The sequence below is a fragment of the Peromyscus californicus genome, unplaced genomic scaffold (assembly GCF_007827085.1).
Source record: "Peromyscus californicus insignis strain IS unplaced genomic scaffold, ASM782708v3 Scaffold_5__1_contigs__length_169319896, whole genome shotgun sequence".
Classification (NCBI taxonomy): Eukaryota; Metazoa; Chordata; class Mammalia; order Rodentia; family Cricetidae; genus Peromyscus; species Peromyscus californicus.
This window is the reverse complement of record NW_026294573.1, coordinates 166,223,310-166,237,954: the sequence shown is the minus strand read 5'-3', so window position 1 is coordinate 166,237,954 and position 14,645 is coordinate 166,223,310. Positions and strand designations below refer to the sequence as shown.

The 14,645-nt window shown below is 38.9% G+C and overlaps 2 pseudogenes; both read right to left on the bottom strand.

Moving 5' to 3' along the window:
* Positions 1 to 1,318: 1,318 nt before the first annotated feature.
* LOC128097922 (60S ribosomal protein L5-like) lies at positions 1,319 to 2,161 on the bottom strand (annotated as a pseudogene).
* Positions 2,162 to 8,776: 6,615 nt separating this feature from the next.
* Positions 8,777 to 9,810, bottom strand: LOC128097090 (glyceraldehyde-3-phosphate dehydrogenase-like; annotated as a pseudogene).
* Positions 9,811 to 14,645: the final 4,835 nt, after the last annotated feature.

Sequence of the window (14,645 nt, the reverse complement as noted above, 5' to 3'; positions counted from 1 at the left end):
AGATACTGCATTAGTTTAAAAATAGAAATGTTCTGGAATTAGTGGTGATGGTATCACATTCTTATGACAGGATAAAAACCCACTGAATTATACACACAAAAGATTCAATAAGCTTCAGATATGACTAGGAGGGAGAGTATATGTCTAGCATGTGTAAGGTCATGGGTTCAAACTCTCTCATTGGAAAATAATCCAGAACAACAAAAATATTATCATCTATATTATAAATGCAACCTTTCCATAGGGTCTTATTTCGTCTTCTTAAATAAAAGATGAGATGGAATTATTTCTTAGAGGTGGACGGGGTGAACAGCTTAAACACAAGGTAGGAAGAAGTATTGTCATGAGGGTAAATCACTGAGAGTCTAGAAAAGCTCTTGAAATGTAAAAAATAGTGTGTGTGTGTGTGTGTGTGTGTGTGTGTGTGTGTGTGTGTGTGTGTATGTGTGTGTGTGTGTAGATCAGAGGCCATTGTGTGGAGTGGGTTCTCTCTTTCCACCTTTATGTGGGTTCTGGGGATTGAAATGTGCTCTTCAGTCTTGTGCAGTGAACACCTTCCACTACTCAATAATCCCATCAGCTCTCTGTGAAGTTCTTCCTGACTGTGTCTTTAACTCAATGAATAATCTTGTTTGAATGACAATATATTTTTTCTTACTATCAAAGCTATTTGATAAAGCTGGTAATTATTTAAAAATGGTTAGGTATCATTCTATTGTTCCTGTATTTGTGTTTGGGTGAAACTTTCTATCGTTGTTATGTAAAGATATTACTGATGGAGGAAGGCACTAGTTTCCTAAATAAATTGTAGTATTTTTCTTTTAAATCTTTTTAATAACAGAGGGAATATTTCTATCAGTGAAATGAACAGATGTTAAGCATACAGTTCAATAAGTTTTGATTAATACAACCACACCTTGAAGAAATGCAACTTTTCTTTCATCTTAGAAATTTCCCCATCACTTCTTCCCATAGGCAACTGTTGTTTGATTTCTTTACTGCGGATTATTTTGACTGTGAATTTCACATAAATTGATATATAGTATATCTTTCTTATGTCTGGTTTCTTCTACTCCACACAGTAATTTAGAAGTTTGCTCATGTTGTTGTTTGTCAACAGTTTTTTGTTTTGGTTAAAGTACTTTTATTATGAATTTTTATTTATATTTATAATAACATAATTATTTATAACAATACTTTATAAATATTTATAATATAACATATTCATAAATACTTATATTTATGATTCATAACAATTTTTAGCTGCTTGGTCATTAGGTTTATTATCTTTATAAAAAAATCTTCATTAAAAATTTCTTTAGTTCCCAGCAACCTGTTCCTGAGCTCTGAGGACGCTTGCCTTCTTTGGATCTTTCTTCTGGGCAACAGACGTTTTTGGGCAGTTCCATCTCTTCACTTCTCTTTCGAGCTTCTCATAGGCTGGATTCTCTCTTGAGGCACCATGAGCTTTCTTATGCATGGCCTCCATCGTGTCTGGAGTCACGTGGTTCTTTATGAACTGAGAGAACTTTCCTGTAAGCATTTTCATCTCCCTCCATTAGGTAACGCAGGTAGTCTGCGACATTTGGACCCATGCTGTGCTTATGATGTACTTGTGCGTTGGAATCATAACCAGGGAATCATTTGGTACTATAGAGAAGCCTCCATCCACAGCTCCCTTGAGAGCTCCAAAAACTTTAATGCCAGTTGTAGTTCGGGCAAGACCTGCATCCAAATAGCAAGCGCAGGCACCAGGCTGACCATCAATGCTTTCCACATTGTGTTCATCTCCAGTCACCTCCGCTTGGCCTTCATAGATCTTGTCCATGCCAAACCTACTGAGAAGCCTGCGGGCCAGCAGCAGGCCAGTGCAACAGGCTGTAGCACAATTTGTCAGGCCAACTTTCACACTGCATTTTGGCAGTTCGTGTGCACAGACTGTCATATTCCCTTCTATACGGGCACACAATATCTGGCAGATGATGTCTCTGTTAGTTACACGAACTATCACTCTGCATTTGGTTGTTTTGTACTTATTTTTGTCCTGAATCAGCAATCGTTTCCAAGCATAGGAGTCAGTTTTACCCCCTTACTGCTTTCTAAATCTTATTTGGTATCTCTTGAAGTAGGTGTTATTCCTGACAACTTTCACAAACCTCATCCTGTAGAACAGAAACTCTCAATCACAGCTCCATACAGACCTGCAGGTCTGGCAGTGCTAGGGGGAAAAAGCAATAATAACAATTTTCAATTAATAATACTTTATTATTATTATTATGAATATGCTACATTTTTTGCCCTCCTGTTGATGACATCTGGACATTAGATTTGGTAATTTTGAAAATTGCCATTTCTTGTTCTCATACAAGTATTTTTTGGTAACACATGTTTTCATTTATTGTGGTATTTACAGAAAAATAACAATGATTTTCCAAAATGTTCTATCAATTCATATTCTTCCCACAGTGAATGACTATTCCCATGGCTCAGTATCCACAATTAATGCTTGTTTTGTTGACTTACTTTATTTTAGCCAATCTAGTGGACATGAAATGATATTTAATTACAGCTGGTTTTGAAAGTCCTTTAAGGTACTTCTTTTGATTGTTCCAAATTATATGTTCTCTCTTTTCTCTTTGCCTTACATTTCTTATTAAACTTTAAGGATAGGGTGGAATAGAAAGTGTTAAAAGTGGCAAATGCAAGGCAAATGCATTCAAAATCTCTTAGGTTTGAGGTTAACTATGTGCTACATTGATATAGCGAAAAGTCCCTAATTTCCTCATTTTTTTGAGAATTTAAGAAAAAAAAAAACCATAGAGTCCACAAACCTTCTTTGTGCAGGAGCCACGTTTCCTAAATAAGTGTCGCTACCACCCCTCACCAAGATGATTTATGAAATGTCTTTCCTCCCCCTCTTCCTCTTCCTCCTCCTCCTCCCCCTCCCCCTCCCCCTCCTCCCCCTCCCCCTCCTCCTCCTCCTCCTCCTCCTCCTCCTCCTCTTCCTCCTTTTTTTAGTTTATTTGTCTGGATTTTGTTCTTGTTTTTTTCCTTTCTTTCTGAGAGAGAAAATTTGAAGTTGGGTGGGTAGGAGGTTAAGAGGATCTGGGAGGAGTTGGCGGAGGGAGAAATGATTGAAATACATTATATGAAAAAACATAAATAAGAATGCATAAAAAGAAGAAGCCTCTCTTTACAGCACTCAGAGTCCATCACAAAAACCACAATGGACACAATGCAGAGATGCATAGACAGAGGGAGCCCAGCCCCAAAGGACACACCTCCAGCACAGCTCCTCTGTCTGTGGCTCCTGGAACAGCATGGTTGAGGGGGCAAAATGATTACAAACACCAGAACACCAGGAAATTTGCTGAGAAATAGTCTCTTCTAGAAGTGGCTGCATAAACAAGGCAGAACAGGTGTAACATCAGTGGACAAGTTAATGCTGTGAGATGGCTTTCTGCACACTGTGAATATAAGCTGCTGTCATTGGCTGATAAATACAGCTGTTTGGCCAATGGCGAGGCAGAATAGGTTAGGCAGTACATTCAGACTGAAGGGGAGGTGAAGAAGGGTGGAGTGAGGAGAAGCTGCGAGACACTTCCAGGAGACGCAAGATGTGAGAGAACAGATAATGCCATGAAGCCACGTGACGAAACATAGATTAACAGAAATGAGTTGAATTAAGTTATAAGAGCTAGTTAATAATGAGCCTGAGCCATAGGCCATACAGTTTGTAACTAATATAAGCCTCTGTGTGTTTACGAGTGGCTGAGAAAACCTCCAGCAACATATTAACATGGAAGGGGGAAAAGTTTTACAGGATCCCACACTTAGACAAAGAACTATAGGCAACTGTTGACAGTTGGAAGGACACTTTGCCTCTTCCTGGGATGAGCTCTTTTATTGGCTGTCTAATGCAGAGTGGTCAGCCCTGAAGACATATGAACACAAACAAACAAACAAAAATCCAGACCCAGCAGGTTGTAGCTATATACATAAACACATACATGTAAGTGACAATAATAATCCAATAATCAAAGACAAAGTCTATTAACTTGAGAGTCAGGAAGCATGGAAGGACCTGGGGGAGGGAAAAAGGGGGAAAAGTGATACAATTGCATTTCAATTAAAAACATATTAAAGAAATCTATTTGGAATGAAAAATTAGAAGTAGATATTAAATGCATTTCTCTTACTTCTATCAAGGAGTTATATGGTTTTCTTGTTCTCTCAATGCTATCAAAATAAAAAGATATTAAAACTTAAAAATTTTCAGATAGAGGCATAAAAATATACATTTTCTTTTAAATATTACTTCGGCTTTACTCAGGTAAAAAAGGTATCTTCTTTTTTAAAAATTATTATTCAGTTTGAATGTTTTCTTTTTTTCTTTGTTTCATGGACTATTTACATATGAAATGTTCAATTTCTAAACACTAATTTCAAAATAAATTTCATAATCATTGAAATTTAATTTGGTCTCATCATTGTTACACAATGAGCTTATCAGGCTTTTAGTTTTTTGATATTTAATACACTCAAATTATAGTCTATGTGATGGGGGAATGTCTTTCTGTATGCTGTGAATTTGTGTTGTTCTAATTGGTTGATTAATAAAGTCATTTAGCTTATGGCAAGGCAGCTTAGAGGCAGGCAGGAAATTCAAAGAGAGAGACAGGAAGAAGGCGAGAGAGATGCCAGTCAGTGTCCAAGGAGCAACATGTAATGGGACACAAGTAAAGCCACTGAACATGTGGCGATACATAGATTAATAGTTATGGGCTAATTTAAGATATAAGAGCTAGCAAAAGCTTGAGCCATGGCCATGCAGTTATAATTAATATAAGCTTCTGTGTGTGTTTACTTGGAGATGCGAGTGGGAGAGATTTATTCTGACCACCGGCATGCCGGGACACAGAAAAGCTCCGACTACATCTATGAACATCTGGTAAGTACTCAAGGAGGATCTGGACACTGCAAGTGTTCTTTAAATGCCAGATCAACATCAGACGCAGTGGGACAGCTATTTTATGTCTAGGGTTTTGACATGTTTTATGAAATACTGAGGGAGAGGGGCATTAGGGTAGTTGTAGTCACTCATTCTGTTAATCTTTTTCTTTAATGATTAGAATTTCTGTATTAGTCACACATACATTTCTTTTGTACTCACTGGTTTTGGGCCAGTGGAATGTGTCAGTCATCCTACAACTAGAGATTGACTTCTAGGACTCTCGTGGTAAAAGGAGATCATCAATTCCTGCAAGTCATCTGTTGACCTCTACACGCACACTGTGGCTCTCACATATGTACAGGCACATATGCACTCGCATATGTACACACACACACACACACACACACACACACACACACACACACAACTATTCTAAAGACTCGGGGGAAAACTTCTAGAGCTCAAACTAGGAATCAAGATATTTATAACTTATTAAATAGGGCATATAAATCAGATTACTGGAGTAAATAATAACCTAATTGAGTTTTTGTAGTATTATTTAATAGGGTGGGGGCTGTGATTAAGTTTTAAAAGAAATTTATTTATGTATTTATTACTTATATTTATTTTGGTGCTAGGAACCAAACCTGGGGCCTTGTGTGTACAAGGCAAGCTACTTTACCACTGAACTAGCTACAACCCCAACCGAGTTCTTATTTTAATAAGTTCAAATTCATTTATCTTTCTTTTTTATTGATTAAATCCATTCTTTGACTCTTTCATACCTGTGTACGGTGCACTCTGTTTATTCTGCCCAATCATCCTCTCTTCTTTCCCTCCCACCAATTTCATCCTCTTCTCTTTCCTTATAGGTTCCTCCCCTATGTGTATGCCTTTTTGTTTTGTGACCCACTGGTTTTAGTCAGTACTGTCTGTGTGGCTTTGGGTTTGGCACCATCCGTTGGGACCTTGTGAACAATGGCTGTTCTTTCTCTAGAAGCCATCAGTTAGTTGCCAAAGTTCAGCATGAAGGGGTAGGGCCACACGAGCCTTTCTCAATTTATGATTGGTTATTTATAAGCCCTGTCTTGTGCAGGTACAGTACCACTGCTGTGACATAATATCTGTAATGGCTGCATCAAGCCCTGAAGACAGCATTTCAAAGCCCTTCTTCCTATATTCTGGCTTTAATCTTTCCACTCTCTCTTCCATGATATTCCCCAAGCCTTAGAGGGTTAGTATAAATGTCTTCTTTAGGTCTGAACACCCAGCCATAACTTAGTTTAAGCATCTTGAGTAGTCATGAGTCTCCTTTGCATTTATCATCATTCACAGCAAAGAGAAGCTTCTCTGATTAAGGATGAGAGTAGCATTTGCATATGGGTATAAACATCAGTATTTTAGACTGCAGTTTGGTGCTAGGTCAATTTAGCAAAATAATAGTAGTGAGTTCCCCTTAGAGCCTATGATCTTCTCAGCCATGGGGTTTTGACCAAATTTACAGTACTAAGCATGTATTTCGTCTTGTGCCTCGGACCTCAAATCCAATTCAGGAAAAATTGTTTACCTCCTTAATAGTCATGTTATTATTGCACCAGTGAGCACTTTTGTGAGTGACTGTTTGGCGTTGCAGTTTGTAGAGTTCATAGCTGGGTAAGACATTGATACCTTTCTCCCCCAGTAGCCTGAATAACACCTGGCACTACAAAAGCTAGCCAATAGAAAGGAAACTTCTAGTTCAGCTCCAGATTGTTTTCTCTATACCTTGCAGTCAAGGTATGTGGTGGTTTCAGAAATAGATTATTTTTGTGTTTTTTGTTTTTTTCAAGACAGGGTTTCACTATAGCTCCAGCAGCCCTGGAACTCACTGTGTAGACCAGGTGGTCCTTGAACTAACAGAAACAGCCTGCCTCTGCCTCGCAGGTACTGGAATAAAAGCTGTGAGCCATTAGATTATTATATTCTAGCCATGATGGGCAACCAAGAGAACTGAAAATAGCTTGTGTTGTTTGGGAGGAAGGGACAGGGCCTTTCTGATGAACACTTCCTAAGGAGGCATCCGGCACCTGGTCCTAAGATTCTTGTTTGACAAACCATGGTTTCTAGGAGGGGCAGCATCCTCCCATGGGGGTTTTGGGGGTTATGTGATTAAACATTTTATGAGGGTTGGACTTGGGAAAGTGTTTGACAAAATATGAACAACAGAATGAATCCAAGCGCTTTCTGAATGTGCTTACCTGGAGGAGTTCACAGCAGAGAGGGAGGAACTAAGGTGGCTGCCAGGGGCTCCGAAGTGGAAGTGTATTTTGCAGCTCTGAAAAACGCCTAATTTGGGTTTGGCACTCATTGGTTATTCAAGAAAGGGGCCAGCTTAAGAGGAAAGAGCCAAAGTGTGAGGATTTAAAGCCAGGAGTAGGCTAATTTTAGGTTATAGACTTTGGACATGGAAAAGATCCTCAGGGTTATATTAACAGAAGCATTTCTCTGTCAGTTCAGGGAACATTTGACAGAGAAAAGATCAAAAATGATACTGGCATCAACCAAAGGTTGGGTGAGGCAGACAGCTATGCTGATGGCTGTGCCCCCAAGACTGGATTCTTCCTGTCAGCTGAAGGGAGCAGAGGATTTGGTTAGGGATCATTACAAAGAAAGGTGAATGTAAGTTTCTGCTTGGCTGTTGCTCTGGGTCTTAAAGTAATGGAATGAATAAAAAGGAGTTCAAGTGCATACTACTTAGATCATCTCATGCATTTTATCCCGGCCTCTTCATAGGGAATGAAAATATTTGAAATCAAGATAAAAGTATACTGGAAATATCCTCACATTTTTAGAAAGTATAGTTGACATTTAATTCTCTGTGCTGCTTGTCTGTGGGATTAGGGCTAAGGGTCAATGTTAGAATGGTTATACCACCAAATCCCCAAATGAAATGCAAGCTTATAGACTGACTAAATCTTCACAGGGAAATATGAGTTTTCCATGAAGTTTATTTCACAAAAATAAAAATTTTGTTTTAATTCTGAAATTTTATTTTTGCTTTTTGGATATTTTAAATTAAAAATACACTGGTGTTTTCATTTTTCCCTTTTATTCTATATTTTTAATTAAAATATAATTATATCACTTTCCTCTTTTTTTTCTCTCATGTACTCTTCCTCCAACCCCTCCCAAGTCCCCTCCACTCTCAAATTAATTAGGCCTTTTCCCTTTGATTTATTATTGTTATATATATGGACAAATATAAAAATACAACCTAGATCTACTTTTATTATTTGTGTGTATGGTTTCAAGGTTGGCCACTTTGAATTAGATAACCAACCAGCATTCTCATCCCTGGGAGATACTAATTCTTCCTATCTCAGCAGTCATTAGTTGCCTGTCGTTCTTTGTCTAAGGGTGGGAACCTGAAAGATTTCTTTCCCCTTCTATGCTAGCATGTCTATTTGTACTATCATTATCCATGTCTTGTTTATTCAGCCATTTCTAAGAGAGGCAGTCACAGACTTCCTGGTATTCTGGCTCTTAACAATCTGTCTGCTGTCTCATTTGTGGTGTGTCCTGAGCCATAGATAGAGGAACTGTGATGTATCTATTGTGGCTGGGCCCCCTACAACCCATTGCTTTTTGCACAGTTGGCATTTACTATATATAGAATATTTGTGTGTGGTGAAGGAGGCAGAGGTCTGTGAACTTTATTGATGGTATTAAAGAGAGTAGTGCTCCCTAGGCTTTTCCCCTTCTTCTATGGTTATGGGATGGAAATTGTGAAGGGAGTCTGAGTGATGGACAGAAACTCATCACCAGCCAAGGGCCCCTCTCTTCTCAAGTTCTTGTTGGGTGTATGGTCCAGGACTTCTTACACCTGGATGCCATGTAGGCAATGGGGTCCATGACCTTGTTGCTGTAGCTGTATTCATTGTCATACTAGGAAATGAGGTCAACAAAGTTGTTGAGAGCAATGACAGCCCCAGCATAAAAGGTGGAAAAGTTGGCATCACTGTTAAAGTTTCAGGAAACAACCTGGTTCTCAGTATAGTCCAGGATGCCCTTTAGTGGTCCCTCTGATACATGCTTTACCTCCTTCTTGATGTAATTGTATTTGACAGCTTTCTCTAGGCAGCAAGTCAGATCTGATACAGACAGATTGGGGGTAGGAATATAGAAGACCATGTAAGTGAATATCCCATTCATCTCTGGGATGACAGTGCACATAGCCTTGGTAGTGCCTGTGGATGTGGGAATGACACTCTGGGCAGGCCAATGGCCATCACACCACAGCTTCCCAGAGGGACTGCCTACAGTCTTTTGGGTTGGTAGTTATGATAAGGACTGTGTTCATGAGTTCCTCTATGTTGCCAAAGTTTTCATAGATGGTCTTAGCCAGGAGTGCCAAGCGATTAGTGGTACAAGAAGCATTGCTGACAGTCTTACATGAGCTGTAATGATTTTTGTGGTTCATGGTTCATGCCCATTACAAACATGAGGCCATCAATAGAAGAGGACGAGATGATGATGATTTTGGCTTCACCATTCAAGTGGACCCTGGCCTTTTTCTTGGTGTTGAAGATGCCAGTAGACTTTAAAGCATTCTCAGTACCAGCATTTCCCCATGTGATATTGGGATATCCCTTCTGGAAGATGAAAATGACCTTACCATTGATGAGAAGTTTCCTGTTCTCAGCCTTGACTGTGCTATGGAACTTTCCATAAGTAGAGTCATATTGAAATATGTAGACCATGTAGTTGAAGTTAATGAAGGGGTCTTTGCTGGCAACAATGTCTACTTTACCATAGTTGAAAGTAGCCCTTGTGACCAGGGGCCCAATATCATCATATCTGTTCACTCTGACCTTCATCCTGTCTCAATGAGAAGAAGTAGCTGTCTCTGGAGTGGGGAGGAACAGAGAGATAAGAAAAGCTTCTTTGATGAGGGGTGATAACTATACTTACCGGGGGGTACAAGGATAATATTTAGAATGTAGTTAAGGAGTTATGCTGGGTTAAGTTGCAGTAGCAGATTCTCTTCTACGATCCATGACTTTACTAATCCCTGCTGGCTGGCTAGGTTTCTAGTACAAGCTTGATTTCTCATCTGTTCAGTGGACTTCAAGTCAACTTTGACAAATGTTAATTGCTATCAACATGTGAGTGCCACTATTACACCTTTACAGCTATGTTTCCATGCTTGTCATTGTTCTGGTTCACAGGTGTTACCTACCTATTGGGGAATTTATTAAGGCAGCTCCACATAGTCTAAGAAAAAAGGAGGTTTATTTTGAGGGGTACCTTACAGCTAGTAAAGGGGTTGGTTACAGGATCCAGGAGAGGTGGAGTGCAGTCCAGTGGAGTTCTCTGGAGAACTCTGCTTGGTCTACATCTAGCATCCAGGATCACTAGGAACCAAGAGAGCTGGCCTATCTGGATCTCGGGTCTTAAGGGCTCCCATCTTGGCCCTGCCTCAGGGGCAGATCATAGGTAGGCATGACAGTTACTGGAAGCCTCACTGGGGGTAGTACTTCCAGGTCAAAGCTGGAACAGCTACACACTACATATACCTGGGTAAGACTATTATTTGTTCCTCTCCTTTGGTAGACTGCATAGTACTTTCTGGCACTATGGAACCTAGAATGTAGGAAGGAAGCTTTAAAGTTAGATCCAGCTGGAATAATTCAGGCCCTATGTCCTAAGTGTGCTGTGTCTTCAGCAATATGGACTTACTTTAAACCTCTGAGAAGCATCCAAGTACAGCAATGACAGCCTATATTGTTTTGAGAGTCATTTGGACTGCCCTGTGTGATCACTTAAAAGGAGGTTAAGTACCTGGTACAAGTTTTTATTAGTTTATGGCTCTTGTGGGAAGCATTGTCACAGCTCAAGTGGCATAGCTTCATTTAAGCTATATATATTTATACATATGCACTTATATGTATTATATATAACTTTATGTAAATGTAAAATAATATGATTTCTTGGGTATTGGTGAAATTATTAAGGCCACTCCACATAGTTAAAAGGGAGGTTTATTTTGTGGGGTAACTTACAAGTGAAGGGATAGGTTACAGGGTCTGGGAAAGGTGAAGCGCAGTCCGGCGGTGTTCTCTGGAGAACTCTGCTCGGTCTACCTCCAGCATCCAGGGTCCAGGAACCAAGAGAGCCGGCACATCCAGATCTTGGGTCTTCAGGGCCCTCTCTTGGCCCTGCCTTGTAGGCGTGACAGTTACCGAAGCCTCAATGGGGGTTGGAACTTCCAGATCAAAGCTGGAATGGCTACCCACTATATCTCCCCCTTTTGTCTAAATAAGAAGGTTCTAACCTAATACAAGACTATATACAATAGGAATGATTATCAAATATTGTCCAGGAGGAATAAAGGATAATGACCTAGACAAGATGGAACTACAACCAATGTGAACAATATCAAGCAAGAAACATATACTAAAATCCAGAGAAGTCTAGAGCATAGGTAAATGGCATGTTACAAAGATCATTCCAAAAGGTGTCCTATCCTAAAGAACCTGAATCTAATACTTAATATGTTCTATCTAAGATTATATACATACATACATACATACACACACACACACACACACACACACACACACACACACACACACACATATATATATATACTAAGTTGTAACTGTAATTGCTAGTCTTCAATCTCATCAAAGACCTGAGAAGGAATATAATGGTACCTGAGAAATGGAAGATGGATGCAAGCAACTTTCGGGAATCTTGCAAGAGTAGACAGAGACAGCTGGCAGCCTAGACAGTCACCTAATGTTTCTCAGCATTGTTGGTGCATTTAAATTGGCTACAGGCCTAGAGTATCTGACAGATCACTTTCAGAAGCAGGAATTCTGAAAGACCATCTTACCATGTCTTGGCAGAGTTCAGAAGTCACTTTTCCTTGTGTCCCGCTTGTCCAGAAGGACAGCACTCGTATTGTCAGCAGTTGAGGCAAGTGAAGTTCTTTTCCCAATAGGCCATTTTGTGCCAAGAAGACAAACTTCCAAATGGAAATGTCTTAGAAGCCCAATATTTTCTCAGGATCAAATTGGTGCTGCCAGGAGCAATTGTGTCTCACGTCAACAGAATTCTAAATTATTTAAATGCCATATTCTCTAGGTCTCTGAAGTGTTTGAAGATTGCCTGTCCATCCAACCTATGTATCTGTAAATCTGGATAACCTAACTAACATAACTATAGAGATGACAAGCATAGGTGACTATAAATCCATAAGTCTTATCTACCTAAATAACCTAAGGACTAAGGCTTCATGTAAACAAGGTAAACAGTCTATAAGCAAATGTACAGTAAAGGATGATGACTTCAAAATTATGACAATACACAAGATATTTATAACAGAGGTAGAAATGTATAGTGCAATATGCAATATGATAATAATCTTAAATATATATCAATATACAGAATATCCTAAACAGAAGTAGAACATACATACAGTATGACAGACATAAATTTACATTTGTATCAATATACAAATATTTCAAATAAGAGTAGAAATATATGTACATTATAACAAATATAGTTCTGTATTTGTATCAATATACAAATTATCTTAAACAGGAATATAAAAATAGTTTACATTTGTATCAACATATAAGAGTCCATAACAGTGTAAATTACAGCGCAAATTATCTAAGGCTGCTATTTTACTAAATTTTTTTACTAGTATACACAATAATCTACCATAATATCTTATACCTATCCATTCCATTTCTTCTTTTCCCTTTTTTTTGAGACACTTTTCCTTTTCTTAAGGAGAATACTGAGTTGAATATTTTCTTCCACCCCCAACCCTATAACCATTATCACTAACCCTGAGAAATATGAAACCTTAGGGAGAAGGAGCGTCGTTTTCTTAGAATTGCTTCCTGCTGTTTAGGGGTGATGGTATCTCTGTTGGGTACTGTAAGAAAGCTCAGATAGTTAAATCTCAGTTAGACTAACTGTAGATTCCATAGCAAGTCTCAGAGTAATGGGTAAGATTGTCTGAAATTCTGGCAAGAAGTGTAGTATGATGATGATTACCATGGCATCATTCCTGGTTGGTTAGAGTTGTTGTTGTTGGGGCCCCATCTTCCTTCTGGAGACTTCAGAGATTGATATTGGAAAAACTTATTTTTTATCAAAATGGAAAGTTTGGATTTAAAGATGACATGACATGTAAGAAAGGATTCCGAGAAATCAAGAGTAAACATGGAGAGAATTTGAATCTTGAAGACAATGGTCTCTTTTTATTGGTTTCCTTTTGTCTCACATCAGAGGGCTCTTCTGATATGGGACTGAAGAATCTCTCAACCTTTTCTTTTAGCAATATGCTTGGGTTTAGAGAAGGAGTGAGCCAATTCCGTCTCCAAAGCCAGCTTGGTTTATAATTGAATTGGAACCACAACTTTTATAGATTGATAGAGATATAGATGTTAGTGAGATTTTACCCTGTGTAGATTGATACCAATAGATTAAAAACCTTGGTATTATTTGTGGCTTCTACATTCCTCTTTACTGACCGCCCTCCCCACTTAGTAGTTAGAGATCTCTCGCCTGTTTTTCTGTTTTCCATTTTATATTGCTTACTATTCCACTCTCAAGGACCTCGGATGGTCCCTTTATACTTTCCTGGTTTCTGTGCTTACTCCATGTTGTACATTCTCATCTGAAGACATAGATGAGAGAGAACAAGTGGTATTTGACTTTCTGAGTCTGGTTTACCTCACTCAACATAATTTCTTTTAGATTTCATGAATTCATTTTTTTCTTACAGCTGAATACCATTCCATGTATATGTACCACATTTTTATTAGCTATTTGTTTTTGAAGAACATTTAGGTTGTTTTCCATTTTCTAGCTATTGTGACTAGGGCATAAACATTGCTGGGCAGGTGTCAGTGGAGTAGGATGTTGAGTCCTTTGGGCATATGTCAAGGAGTAGAATAACTGTTGCCAAGGGTCATGTTGCCAAGGAGTGGTAGAACTGTGTCACGTGGTAGATTCATTTTTAGCTTTTTGAGGATTCTCCATGCTGATTTCCAGACAAGGTCTCTTATTGTAGCCCAGGCTCATCTAGAACTTACATAGCCAAGGTTGGCCTCCTGCCTTCAGTCTCTCAAGTTCTGAGATCACAAACACAAGCAACATACAGCAAAAGATAGCATTTGTGCAAATAATTTTAGTCACTTTTCCTGGGGCTGACGAGACATATCAGTGGTTAAGAACACTTGTGTCAGGTGGCTCACAACCACCTCTAACTTGAGCTCCAGGAGACCTGACACTCCTAGCTTTAGGTGAACAAACAGATGTCCACAGATAATCATATATACAGAATTTAAAATAATAAAATAAAACTTTAAAAAACTCATGTTAGATGTTTTTGCATATTGCATAGAAGAGCAGTAAGCTGTTGGTTAAATGAACTGAAGATCTGGGCTGGGGAAACTGGGTCATGTCCCTTTATCTTCTCGGTGTCTCCTTTTGTTAGGGCTGACACTTCAGAATTAGCAGAGAAACACTAGCGATGCTCAGTGGAAATATTCAATGGGAGAAGCAGCCTTAGCTGTTTCTTGATGACAGCTAAACTATGCAGCATGCATGCTTACAGTGGTTCATGTTGACACTGAAAAACAACAGATAGGAAAGCCATGAGCCAATTACAAAAGAATCACGATGCTGG